Source organism: Saccopteryx bilineata, chromosome 6, assembly GCF_036850765.1.
Source record: "Saccopteryx bilineata isolate mSacBil1 chromosome 6, mSacBil1_pri_phased_curated, whole genome shotgun sequence".
Lineage (NCBI taxonomy): Eukaryota > Metazoa > Chordata > Mammalia > Chiroptera > Emballonuridae > Saccopteryx > Saccopteryx bilineata.
This window is the reverse complement of record NC_089495.1, coordinates 104,122,219-104,135,925: the sequence shown is the minus strand read 5'-3', so window position 1 is coordinate 104,135,925 and position 13,707 is coordinate 104,122,219. Positions and strand designations below refer to the sequence as shown.

The 13,707-nt window shown below is 43.7% G+C and overlaps 1 long non-coding RNA gene across 2 annotated transcripts in view; it reads left to right on the top strand.

Annotated features, from left to right (window-relative positions):
- The window catches only part of LOC136309177 (uncharacterized), a 146,878-nt gene that overhangs the window by 50,283 nt on the left and 82,888 nt on the right, over positions 1 to 13,707 (top strand). Inside the window, exons 2-3 of one of the 2 annotated variants that reach the window (XR_010726251.1) lie at positions 4,025 to 4,173; positions 6,512 to 7,239. This is a non-coding gene — a long non-coding RNA (uncharacterized lncRNA). Of the gene's footprint in view, positions 1 to 4,024; positions 4,174 to 6,511; positions 7,240 to 13,707 lie in introns of those variants that run through there. The other variant, XR_010726252.1, reaches the window with a different exon arrangement.

Here is a 13,707-nt window from a genome sequence, read left to right as displayed (position 1 = left end):
TCTGGCCTGAGGAACCCAAGGCATAGTTGGCAGTGGGGATATTGAAGAAAAAGAAGACTAAACTTCTAAAATATTGACAGCCAGGCCTATAATTTCCAGTTAGGAGAGCAGGTAATCCTTCTCTGGGAAATTTGACAAGCTCAAGAAGAATGACCTAAAGATACTAAAATCCAAGTTTCCCTAAGGGGATGGCCCAACACGTCACCTTACACTGAAGTTGACATTCAGTAGCCCCCCATCTATGGGCTTCGTGCTTCCAAGCAGAGATTTTTATGCTTTGCTTTTAAATATGAGCAGACAACTAAAGATCACTAGACAACTGAGGTGAATTAAAAGAAAATAAAGATGGAGACCAAAATGAACAGAGAGCAAACCAAAACAAAAAATTACCTCAAATAACTCAGAGCAACAGAGACTATATAGAAAACAGAATATAATTAATATTCTCAAAGAAAGCATTTGTGAAACATTAACAGGGTGTTATAAAAAAATCAAGGGGATAAAAGAGAGCTTTTGGAAATTAAAAACACTATAGCTGAAAGAGGAAACTCCCTAAAGGGGTTGGAAGATAGAGTTGTGGAAAAACCTCAGAAAGTAGAACCAAAAGGCAGAAGTGAGGGGGAAAAGTGAGAAAAGATAATTCTAGAAAAATAGAGGGTATGAAATCATCACTAATTCAAGATAATGTCACAGAATGAAGTGCCCAGCACAATAGATGAAAATAATTGCACATGAAGTGACATCCTCATGAGCTTTTGGCTCCCTTAGAAACAGAGGGAAGATCCCTAGAGGCTTCCAGAGAGGAAACCAAGCAATGCACAAAGGGCTGGAAATCTGAATGGCATTAGTTTTCTCAACGATTCTGAAATCTAGGCAGTAACAGATCAATGGCATCACATTTGAGGAAAACTTATTCCTAGGTGAGAACTCTTTCTAGTCAAATATCAATCAAATGAGAGAGTGGCATAAAAACATTTTTCTGGCTCACAAAATGTTTAATTCCTTAGCAGTCTTTGTTGAACATCTCTTGGGAGAATTAATTAAGAGAAAGGAAGACACACATTTTAGGGAACAGGAGCTCTAAGAGGAAGGACGCCAGTATGAAGCATTAGAAAAACAGAATCAGATTGGGGCAGTCAGGATTTCCCGGAGAGATCACTTCAAGATGAACATGACAGAGGAGCTGATGTGTCTGAATGTTTTGATTCAGACAACTAAACGACTTTAGACAATTCTCAATGAAAGTCGTGGAGAGGCTGAGGTTGACTCAGTAATCAATACATACAAACTGGGCAAACAAAAAAAATAATGACTAACTCCAACGAAAACAAAATTGTGCAGAAAAGTAATCAGAGAATAATATTATTATATTAATGTAAGTGTTGATCTAGCCAAAATCACACCCACACCGACATACCAAAGTGTGGTGAGGATGCGTGGGTGTGCTGCTGGTGGCCAAAGAGCTACAGTGTCACCTTCCAGAGTGGAAGGTCAAAGTATAATAATTTTATCTAAGGAAAAACAAAAAAATGGTGGAAATAATCTCAATAATCTGACGTGTTAAAAAGCCAGAAAAATATTAGGTTAAAAAGCATATAAATAGGCTATTAGGAATGTGAAAATAAATGGCAAGAGAATCAACCAAAACAGTAGGAAAGTGGTTGCCTCTTGCAAGAATAAAATGAGAGAGGATGGGAGCAACTATTGCTGTTTTGCAAAAACAATTTCACTCTTTCAAATGTATGTACACATAACTTGGATAGAAACAAATAAAAAACCCGAAAGGATCTAAAACTCTCATATCATCAATGACTGCATCTTTGACAATTTAATCTAGATGTATTGCAACTTCATATATTACTGTAAACAATGCATTGTTTTGTGCAGGGTATCTGTCTTTTCTAACTGCATTGCCTTCCTCAATGGCATTTGCTTTTGGATGTGTTGGAAACTCAGTTTTATTAATATCCCTTGAATCCTTTTATTAATATCAGCAGATCACTCATTTTCTCTCCTTGGCTTCTCAGGAAATAGTTCATCTCTGGTTTGGCCTTGCAGCTTTCCTTAATGAACAACTTCAGTTTTCAATGTTTCTGGGTCTATAGAAGGCATAGTCATTTCTTGTATTTTGCATCTATACTTGTGGTACTGTTTGGTGAAAATTACTCCCAAAGAAAAGGAATTAAAGGAAGAACTTGAAGACTACCTAAGATTAAAAGTATGTGTATATGTTAACGACAGAGTAAACTTTCGGGAAGTTGCCCTAAGAACAATCAGAGAGGAAGTTAAAAATTTTCATATAGAGGTATTCATCAAAACCCCATTTATGTCAGAAGAGATCGGAATGCCCTTAATGTCTAAATAGAAGGGATTACAGTACATTCAAATGATGGAACTGTATGTGCCATTAGGCAGCATATTAAGAAGAATGTCTTTTGGTATAGAAATAAATTGTGTTGCTAAATGAAAAAATAGATAAACAAACCAAAAGGCCTGTATATATCAGCATGTAATTTTTGTAAAAAAATTTATCTAGCTATGTAAATATAAAAGAAAAGAAGACATTAAAATGCTTAAAGTGGTTGTTGCTGGTAAGTGGGATCTTAAGTAACCTTTACTTTGATGTGTTGTTTTCAAAGCTTTCTGCATGAAGCATGAATATATTTTGTAACTAGGGGGAAAGTACTATTTTAAAAACAAAAGTCAAACAAAACATATAGCCCGACTTATTTTTCTTGCCACTGAGAAGAATTGGCTTTGCTGGAATTGAGATTATTGGAGGAAAGAGAGTAGAAATCTTTCTGATGGATGCTATCTTTTCCATAATTCTGGGTTTGGAAAAGCTTAACATTTTTTGGGCCAGTTGAGTTATTTGTTCTGGCCATGTTAGTAGACTTGTTTCTTATCTTACCCTGGATTCTTCAGATTACTGCCATTTTAAGAAGTTTATAACAGCATGGCTACTCAAACCATTCTAAGGTATCAGATTTAATAGATTTGCTATTTGACTTAAATCAAAGGCTCTCTAATTGGAGAGCGAGGGAACCTGCCAGTTCCTAGGCAATTAGAAGATTAGACTCCCTATATGTTTCCCCCTACCTGCTTAGACAAGAGGCTTTTTGTTAGCACATAAATCTTTAATGCTACACTTGAAACAGCAACTACAAGGATACTGAAATTTAGTAAAATGCTCACCCCAGGCCACAGAGAGGAGGGTGCAGAAATGGAATCTGTAACAGCAGTGGCAATGGTGCCAGTGGAAGCAGGCTTGAAATGACAGCAAACACTTGTGTAACTGCTTACAGGATGCCCTGGACTTGGTCTGGCTGGAGAACGGTCCGGGTGGCAGGCAGGCAGGAGACTGAGATGGTTCCTGGGTCCCCGTGTCAGATGGATAACTCTAGGAGGCAGAGAATGGTAGCTGGATTTTAGGGCTGAGCTATCTGAGTCATTTAAAAAAAATTCCCCTTGAAGCACAAGGCGATGGTTGTCCACGCATGCCAAGCATCCGCATAGGCACATGTGAAGTGACTTTAAATCAGTTGAGATGCGACTCCATCTTATGGGACTTTAAATCAGTTGAGATGCGACTTGCCACAGTGATTTTGCACTCAAAATTTCCTCAAAAGAGCTGTGTCTGTGGGGCCTTGGGTGAGGCATTCAGCAACCAACAGGCTGTCCAGAGCATACAACATGAGGAAAATGCATAAAGGTTGTACCCGCAAGTGAATTAACCAAGCCACCAGACCAACACCAGTAAGTATTTACATTGTATAGCTACCAAGAGGATAAGTGCTTTCAAAGGGTGGTGAGTGAGAGAGAAATCAATACTGGTGAACCACTCACAGTACAATGAAAGTAAGTGCCAAGTTCCTGAGATATTTTTGAATAACCATGAAGGATTGAATCCACCTGACTCTTCCAGCCCTCTGTTACTTTCTCTTTAGTGTTATACAAGACTCTGCTCCTTATTTATTTATGCTGCAAAATATGATCTATATTTTATATGTTTTCTGTTATCTAGATCCTGAATCCCTGTATATGTACCTGAAGTCCATGGATGGACATCATAAGATGCAAGAATTCCCTGTCAAATTATGTATGTGATTTTTCCAGAGGTCCTGATTCAAAAAGAAGTTGAAGAGCCATTGATCTTTTGGGGTGCTATGTTTGGTAAGAGAAAGAATCTCATCTTTAATTTGCTTTGTAATAAGACTTAACATCCATGTGTTGAAAACTTACCCAGCACCATACTTGATGCTTTAATATACATTCTTTCACTTAATCCCCACCCAACCTAGGGAGAATTTATAATATCATCTTCATTTTACTGTGAAGTTACTATGTTCATAGTGGTGAAATGACTCACACAGGATCTCCCCACTAATAAATGTCCAAGTTGTGTTGTGGCTGGGCCTCCTTCTCTCCTGGCCTTCCCCAGAATTCAATTCAGAGGGCTAGAAATGACACAAAGGTCACTATGGTCAGTGATTAAAATTTACTGATTGCCTGATTGACAGCACAGGATGATGGATAGTGAATGTGGATGAGAAGACTGTATCCCTAAAGAGATGCAGGGTCTTCAGGCTTTATGAAAACTTTAAACCCAAAAGAGTCTCCCTCATCCAACTTTGCTCTCCCTCATAGTCAAAGGATCTTTAATAGAAATGCGATTTAAACAGACAACTTGTCATATTATTCAGCCTTAAAAAGGAAAGAAATTCTGACGCATGCTACAATTTGGATGAACCTTAAGACTATTCTGGTAAATGAAATAAGCCAAGCACAGAAAAAGACAAATAGTTTTATGAGATCACATATCTGAGGTAGTTAGAGTAGTCAAATCCATAGAGACAGAAAGGAAATGGTGTTGGTCGGGGACTGGGGGACAAAGGGGGATGGGGACTTACTGTTAAGCATGTACAGAATCTCAGCTGAGCAAGATGCAAAGAGTTTCTGGAGACCATAGTGAAAAATACGACTGAGCTGTACACTTGAAAATGGTTAAGATGGCAAATTATATAACTATTTCACCACAATTAAAAATAAGAATAGAAAATGTAAAAATCTATATGAAGAAGTTCACTTGCAGTAAGTTCTGTAGGTTCTCGGCTCTGCTCCTGTCATCACTCACCCCTCTCAGTGACCAGGGAGAGGAGCAGGTATGACTGTGTGGCCCCCAGACGGAGCCCAGGTGTAAGCTGTCAGGCTCCACACCCGCCCCAGCAGCCAGCTTCCCGTTGTCTGTCTTCAAGTGTGCGGTTCACCTGAGCAGCTTCAGAAACTGTTGATAATGAATTCCTCTATAAAATTCTATTAAAAGCTTTTCCACCCCTTTTTTTTCTCTCTAACCACTTACAAAGCAAAAGCAGTGGCCTTTGCCAGCCATGAGTACCATGCCCAGGCTCCCAGTGCAGCCACCAAGCAGGAATCCTGCCAGGTCCCTTCACTCTCAACGCCGGTAACGGTTGCTCTGGAGCCCAGGAAATCTCTCCAGAAGTCATCCAACATGCTGGCAGGTCAAGGACCCCGGGAACCCTCAACCCAGAGAGGAGCGAAGTCATCAAAATGAATTGCTGATTCTCAGAATTTAAAGCCCGAGGTTACCAGGGCCCGGGGGCAGGTTGGCTGTGAGTGGATTCATTGCGGGGCTCGGGCAGCCTGGGAGCTTGGACGCGTCACAGCGGTGACCTGGTGGTACTCCAACCCAAACAGATTTGTAACAGTGGCACCAGCGTCTGGGTCTGCCAGAACAGCGTTTGTGTCTGACAAATGAGGCCTCTGTCAGGACAAAGGGGGCTCTTAGGACTCATTCTGCTTTGGCTGCTTTACACCCAGTGAGAGCCAGGGGACTTCTTTTGTCAGAACAGGGAAAACAAAAGTGATTCGTTTCATCATGCTCCATCCCCATGGTCTTTGTGGTCAACGCATGCAGACAGGCCTTCGGCCAGCACGCTCGCAGACACCAGCCACCGAGGGCCTGCTAAAGGCTAGGGACTATTCTAGGCACTGGGCACGTGCTGCCTAGTTTAATCCTCCAACAATGCTGGGATATAAGGATTATCCCCGCTGCAGTCATGTGGGAACCGATATGGGAGGGGTGGAGGTCACGCAGTGAGTGAACAGTGGCAGGACCAGAATTCATATTCAGATGTGGCTTTCTCCCAGCGGACTGCTGTCGCCAGCGCGTACCTGCCGCAGATGCCTGCCGGGCCAAAGGTAGCTCTCTCCTCTGACTTGCCATCTCTAGGGATGTTGATCTGGAAGGCCTGCGATATGTATTTCTAGTGTTCAGAAAGTACTTATATCAAATGGAACAACACCAAAAAGACAGGAGAGGATCGAAATTCACGGAGATTGTTTTCTAAAAGCCACAGAAAATGTCTCTGCTTTAATATAAGGATGTTTACATAGGTTTAAATAAAGGTTAAGATAAAAAGAAATGGAGGTCAAAGTTTCTATGGATACTCAAAACATCAGCTGTCTGTTTTTCCCGTATTGATCCCACAAGGGCAGAAGCTCCGGCTGAGGCGTGTTCCTCCCTGAGACGGTCCGGCCCCTGAGAACAGACTGCAGGTGTCGTGCTCAGTCGCCTTTCCCTGTTCAGTTGCACTGTTCAGCATCGTGGCCCTGCCTGGAGAAGGGCCCGGGGCAGCTGACCTCTCTCTCCTTTATCATTTCATTATGGGCCGGAAAACAAGAAGGCCACTCAACACAACTGTCAGCATATTAAAATGCCGAGCGAGACGCTCTGGTGCTGTGTGTGTGAATCCAGAATCCCATCCACGGCCCGCCGTGTTCTCTGTTGTGGCCCGTTCATGCCAGCTGGGACATGCTGCTGCTAATTTATCAGTTCGCTGATTTCCACGCATGGGCGTCTCCCGTTTACCAACCACGTGTGCCGCAGCTTTCTCAGCTATTTCCCGCAGAATCCAAACACCTGCTCAGGGTCTGTGGATGTCCCGAGTTTCAAATTCTAGTTCTCTTCCGAGTGGTGATAGATAACTGTCTCAGCAACTGTTCCCTCAGTTCTTAGTTCCTGCAGACAACTGGGAGCAAGGTCATAAAACGAAGGCTGAAAAATAAAAAATGTAAAAAAGGTGTGGAGGGAAAGGGGAGCTGGGAGGAGAACGAAAGGAGAGTGGAATTACCTTAAAGCGGAAGCAAAGTCTGTTCCCCAACCTTCAATTTATTTCTTTTCCAACTCATTTTTATTGAATTCCTAGTATTTGCCAAGTGTTGGATCCTGGAGCTGCAGTAGCAATCTGTCAGGGTCCTGGCAGAAAAGTGATGGTACACTTGAGAGTTAATGAAGAGGTCACGTGCAAAAGCACAGGCAGAGTCAAAGGCAGCAGTAAGAGATAGGGAGTCCCCAGGAGAGCTACACCAGGGACCTGCCACTGGAGAAGCGAGGGAGACAGCTAAAAGAAGCAGTCCTGGGACGTAGCTGCAGGGACGGGGCTTCCAAAGCGCAGCCTCTGCCTGTGGTAGAGGAAAGCGGTTGTTGCCAAAGGTTGGTCCAGTGTCAAGGAATCTGGGGCAATAAATATACCAAATGCTCCAAACCCAAGTGGAAGCCAGAGTCAACGAGGCAGTTCTTAGAGTGCTACGAACAGGGGCACAGAGCAGGGGGAGAAGGGTACAGAATGGATCTGTTTGGGGTGGAGGTGGGCAGCATGCAGAGAATATCCAGTGTAAAGTGTGAATCAGACCAAAATGTTCAGGGTCAAGAACTACCTATAGGAACCTGGGTCCAAGCCTATCAAGACAGCAAGACATCAAGTCAAGGGCTCCTTAGTTTTAACAACAAAGTTTCCATTAGATTAGGAACCCTTCTCTGAAGTCCTCTTTGCAGTCTGGCCCGCGACTGGGCCTCCATGTTCCTTCATTTGACCCTCTCTGGGTCTGCAGCCCTCTGTGGGTGAGGCCTAATGATATCTGCCTCTGCCTTTGACCTTGGCTCTAACTGGTGGGGTCTGTATCAGTGGCCTTCCTTGAGTTCTCTGCAACCACTATCACCAGAACAGGGTAAGCACAACAATAGAGGGAGATTCTTTTCATAAATAAGAATGCAATACTTTCATACCAGCATGGGAATTTACTATAGAAAATGGGGAGCTAATTTCTTTTTCTTTTTTCTTTTTTCAAATTAAGTGAGAGCAGGAGAGGCAGAGAGAAAAGTCTCTCATATGTGCTCTGACAGGGATCCACCCAGCAACCTCTTATGGGGTGATGCTTTGCCCTTCTTGGGGCAATGCTCCGTGGGGCAACTGAGCTATTTTTACTGCCTGAGGTGGAGGCCATGGAACCATCCTTAGCGCCCAGGGCCTACTTGCTCGAATCAATCCAGCCATGGCTGCGGGAGAGAGAGAGAGAGAGAGAGAGGTGAGGGGGAGGGAAGGGAGTGGAGAAGCAGATGGTCACCTCTTCTGTGTGTCCTGACTGAGAATCAAACCTGGGAAATCCACATGCCAGGCCATGCTCTACCACTGAGCTAACCAGCCAGGGCTGGAGAGTTAATTTCAAAATATATTTATTTATTAAAGCAGATCTCTGAAGGATTCCCTCCCAAGCAGTACTTTGTTGGCATACTTTCTATGTAATGCCCTCTTCCAAGTCATAAAATTGCAACTTGAAAAACATCCTGTAAATCCTAGTGTATTTTTTCCCCAATTTCTTCCTGACATTCTCTCCAATCCATCTAATTAGTTGATATTTCCTTGTCTCTCTCTATAAGATGGAGAAATATAATGAGACTAGGTCCCAGAGGGTAAAAAATTGAGCTTTATGAAGTGAATACCCTGCCTCTCAGTTTCTTGAAACTGTGAAGGTCTCCTTGGGGAAGTGTAGAGAAGGTGAGAAAAGTCAGAGGACAGGAAGATTTCAAAGTTTGAATGATCTGCTATTTAATGAAAAGGGAGGCAGGATGAAGTACTGGCAAGAGCAAGGGTTTGAATGTCACCTCCATCACTCACCTTGGGCAAGTATTTAACACAACTCTGGCTTCCTTTGCTCATTTCTAAGATGGGATAGTAACAGTTATCTCCTATGGCTGCATGAGGGTTAAATGAGATGAAGAATGTAGAGCGTCTAATTCAGAGTCTGGTGCCTTAAAAAATTGTCTGTTTTTCCTTTCCAAAAGTTGGGGTATGGGGTCCTGGGAGAGCATTAGTAATCTGGAGGGGCCCCAATTGGGAAAGATGACTGGGAGGTTATATCAGTTTCCTGGGCTTCTGTCATGAAAGACCGCAGATTGAGTGACTTAAACAACATAAATTTTTTCTCTCATGGTTCTGGTGGCTGGAGTCCAAATGCAAGGGGCCAGCAGGGTTGTTCCTTCTGACAACTGGGAGAGAAATCCTTTTCCTTGGACCTCTTCTAGCTTCGGGGGCCTCGGGGAAATGTGGGAGCCGGTGGAGCCCTCTAGGCAAGGCTCTGTCTGTCATGATTTGGGGCCTCCACAGGTCAGAGGCAGGCAGTCAGGAACAAAAGGTGGATAGAAATAGGGAAGGGCAAGAGCAAATGGGAACCCACAAGGAAAACCTGAAACCCCTAAGTACAAGCTGAGCCCCCCTCTTTTCTTTTGCCTCTTCCGGTCTTGATAACATAGGTGGGCGGCCTGAGGGAGAGCTGCTGCCCACCTGTGTCAAAGCTGCACATACACGGTTCTGGACTTTGAGAAGCTGCACTGTGTTTGTCTGGCAGAAGCTGGAGAAACTGCAGGCCAATTGTCAGACGATGCACAGAGACCTGTGTGAGTTAACACAACTGGGCCTCTTCTAAACTTCTGCCATAAAAAATGGCCGCTTCTCCACTCCTGCCTTCCAAATGTCTATGCACGCTTCTCTGATAAACAGCCCTAATCTGGAACCTTTTAGGACAGAGCATTGGGGAGATATAGGACTGGGTTAATGAAATTAACTCAGGACAAACCCATCACAGGCTTAGGCTGCAGAGTTATACTTTAATCTGCAGGCAGTAGAAAAATAGAAGGTTTTGGTCGAGGCATCCATTGAATACAATTGATGTTTTAAAGAAGACTAATTTTATATTGTATATTAAGGGTTAGAGGAAGATAAAAATGGAGATAGGGGATAGTTAAAAGTTTATTGTAATAGTCTGAGTATGAGACTATAGCGGCCTAAACCAGAGCCACCGGGGAAAAATGGAAATTAAGTTGCAGATTCTAGAAACATTCTAAAGGAAGAATTGATAGAGCTTACTAAGAAGCTGAATTAAGAACGAGGACATGGAGATAGACTCCAGAATGCTTCCGAGGTATGGAACCCGAGGAGAATGGTGGGCCTTGAAAGGAAATTATTTGGTTCAAACCTTCTACTCTTATAGACGAGCCAGTTTACTCTACTGAAATGCATTATATTCCCAGAATTGTAAATGGAATCTAATATTCCATTATATTCCAAGAATTATAAAAGTTTGAAATACCTAAACAGTTTAAAATTGCAGGACAATGAAGAAGTGAATGACCATCTCAGAGAACTGATAAAGCAGAGCGGAAATTCCTCTGAGTCGTTAGTGAACTTGGTCGCCAAGGACTTCTGTCTGGTAGAATGTGTTTCAATTCCAGAGAGCCCTGCAGAAAGCTGGCCTTTTCTCCACGTTTTATGTTGGACTCTAAAGATAAAGGAAGAAAGAAATATTCATAATATTTTTCCTTTCCCTTAACATTAGAATATAAATACTTAATCCGGGTTTCTTAAATTCCTTTGAATTTCAGGGAGCTGGCAAATTTCTCTAGCTTTTAATAAAATTTTTGGTGTTTTGTGAAGACATTAACTTTTCTGGGGGAAGCTTGCGTCAGATTTTCAAAGGGATTTGGTTTTCAAACAGGTGAAGAATCTTTCCTGTGGAGAGAGATCACTGACTATAGTTACTGGTTCCATCCACACTCAGCTTATTCAGGTCCAAGTGTTGATCCAGGGCCTGGGACAAGAGGTGATAGGAAACAGACTCCAGACAAAGCAGGGAGCCAGCTTCTGACAGCTTCCTCCTTTGTCTCTCCTGCTAAGTGAAAACAGTATGCAAGCCGTTCCTCCACTTGCAGGGCTAGAGACCGAGGCCTACTTATTTCGCAAGAGTTATTCTTTTGTACACTCCACACTAAGTGCATAACCAATGTGTCCTAAGTACTTTCTAGGAGGCTAATTGATTAAGGAACTCTATCCAAAATTTCTGCTTGGGACTCAGACACTAATATCATCTGCAAGCTAGCAAACTGCCCTTTCTTAGATATTGCTTTCTGGCTTCTGCTGGTAATTGCCTGTGCCAAGTTGATTAATTTGTTTGTTTGTCTTGAGTTCACTTAACACTAAATAAATGCTGACCAATCACCTGAATAGCAGATTTGTTCTAACAGGACATCAGTGTAGAGTTGCTACTTTCCAGCATCTGCATCTATGTCCTACATGTAAGGAATCACCTCTTGTGGTGATATCGATGGAAAGCAGCGCCCCATCTCCTACTAAGGAGGCCAGAAGGAAAGATACATTTCCCTCCCCATCCCTCTGGCGTCAGGATAAAGACATAGGACCTGCTTGGGCCATTCAGACACTCCCAGCAGGGATTTTAACTTTGAATGAATGACAAAGACAGATAAATGAGGCCTGACCTGTGGTAGCACAGTGGATAAAGCATCAACCTGGAACATTGAGGTTGCCTGTTCAAAACCCTGCACTTGTCTGGTCAAGGCACATATAGGAGTTGATACTTCCTGCTCCTCCCCCTTTCTCTTTCTCTCTCTCTCTCTCTCTCTCACTCTCTCTCCTCTCTAAAATGAATAATAATATTTTTAATATAAAATATTAAATGTATTAAAATACATTTTTTAATATAAAAATGTATTTAAAAGAAGGCAGATAAATGAGGAGATCTGGTTCACAGCCATGGCAGTGGTGGTTTCACACTGGCAACTGTGTGGCCTCAGTGTCCAGCGGTGAGACTCATGGACAGTTTGGTGATGGTGGAGCCCTAGCAAGTTGGTTTCTCCTGTCCAGATTCCAGGATGCCTGCTAGCTTTTTTTTTTTTTTTTTTTTTTTGTATTTTTCTGAAGCTGGAAACGGGGAGAGACAGTCAGACAGACTCCCGCATGCGCCCGACCGGGATCCACCCGGCACGCCCACCAGGGGCAACGCTCTGCCCACCAGGGAGAGATGCTCTGCCCCTCCGGGGAGTGGCTCTGCTGCGACCAGAGCCACTCTAGTGCCTGGGGCAGAGGCCAAGGAGCCATCCCCAGCGCCCGGGCCATCTTTGCTCCAATGGAGCCTTGGCTGCGGGAGGGGAAGAGAGAGACAGAGAGGAAGGAGGAGGGGGTGGAGAAGCAAATGGGCGCCTCTCCTATGTGCCCTGGCCGGGAATCAAACCCGGGTTCCCCGCACGCCAGGCCGACGCTCTACCGCTGAGCCATCCCACCAGGGCCCTAGCCTGCTAGCTTTAAATCATGTTTCACCAACTCGTATCCATGTTGTCAGGGACTTAATATCCGTGCCACAGATACACTTTTATGTGAATTAACCAGATTTGAATTCTGTTGCTTACAATTAGGAATGCTGAGCAATATAGGGAAAGGCAAAAGATAGTCTTTCAAGCCCTTTGAATCACCTTTACTGTGCAGCATGGGTAAAAATGGAGGCACCAGCCTTTAAATGACTCTTGTGATGGTTAATTTGATGTGTTAATTTGACTGGATAATGGGGTGCTAGGATATTTGTTCAAACATTACTCTGGGTATCCATGAGGGTGTTTTTGTATGAGGTTAACTTTTAAATTGGTAGACTGAGGCCCTGGCCAGTTGGCTCAGTGGTAGAGTGTCGGCCTGGTGTGCGGAAGTCCCGGGTTCGATTCCCGGCCAGGACACACAGGAGAAGCGCCCATCTGCTTCTCCACCCCTCCCCCTCTCCTTCCTCTCTGTCTCTCTCTTCCCCTCCCGCAGCCAAGGCTCCATTGGAGCAAAGATGGCCCGGGCGCTGGGGATGGCTCCTTGGCCTCTGTCCCAGGCACTAGAGTGGCTCTGGTCGCAACAGAGAGACATCCCGGATGGGCAGAGCATCGCCCCCTGGTGGGCACTTGGGGGGGGGATCCCAGTCGGGCGCATGTGGGAGTCTGTCTGACTGCCTCCCCGTTTCCAGCTTCAGAAAAATACAAAAAAGAAAAAAGAAAAAGTAAATTGGTAGACTGAGTAGAGCAAATTGCCCTTCATAATGTGAGTGGGCCTCATCCAATCAGTTGAAAGCTTGAGTAGAACAGAAAGGTTGGCCCTCCCATGAGTAAAAGGAAATTTTTCCTGCCTGACAGCCTTCAGACGGGCACATTGGCTTTTTTCCTGCCTTTGCACTAGAACTAAACCGTCAGCTTTCCTGCTTCTTAGGTCTTTTGACTCAGACTGAAACTAAACTATTGGCTCTCCTGGGTCCCCAGCTTGCTAACTCAACCTGCAGATCTTGGGACTTGTCAGCCTCATAAGCACATGAGCCAATTCTTTATAATAAATCTCTTTCTCTCTCTCTCTCTATATATATATACATACATTGTACTGATTCTATTTCTCTGAGGACACAGATTAATTCAACTCCCATTGAGCTAGCACGAAGACCTAATAGTTCAACTGAGGGGGACCTTCTGGCAGATAGGGTGGAAAATTCCAGATTGAGGTCTTCCTTCCAATAAAGAATGGGCCACTTGAAATAAAG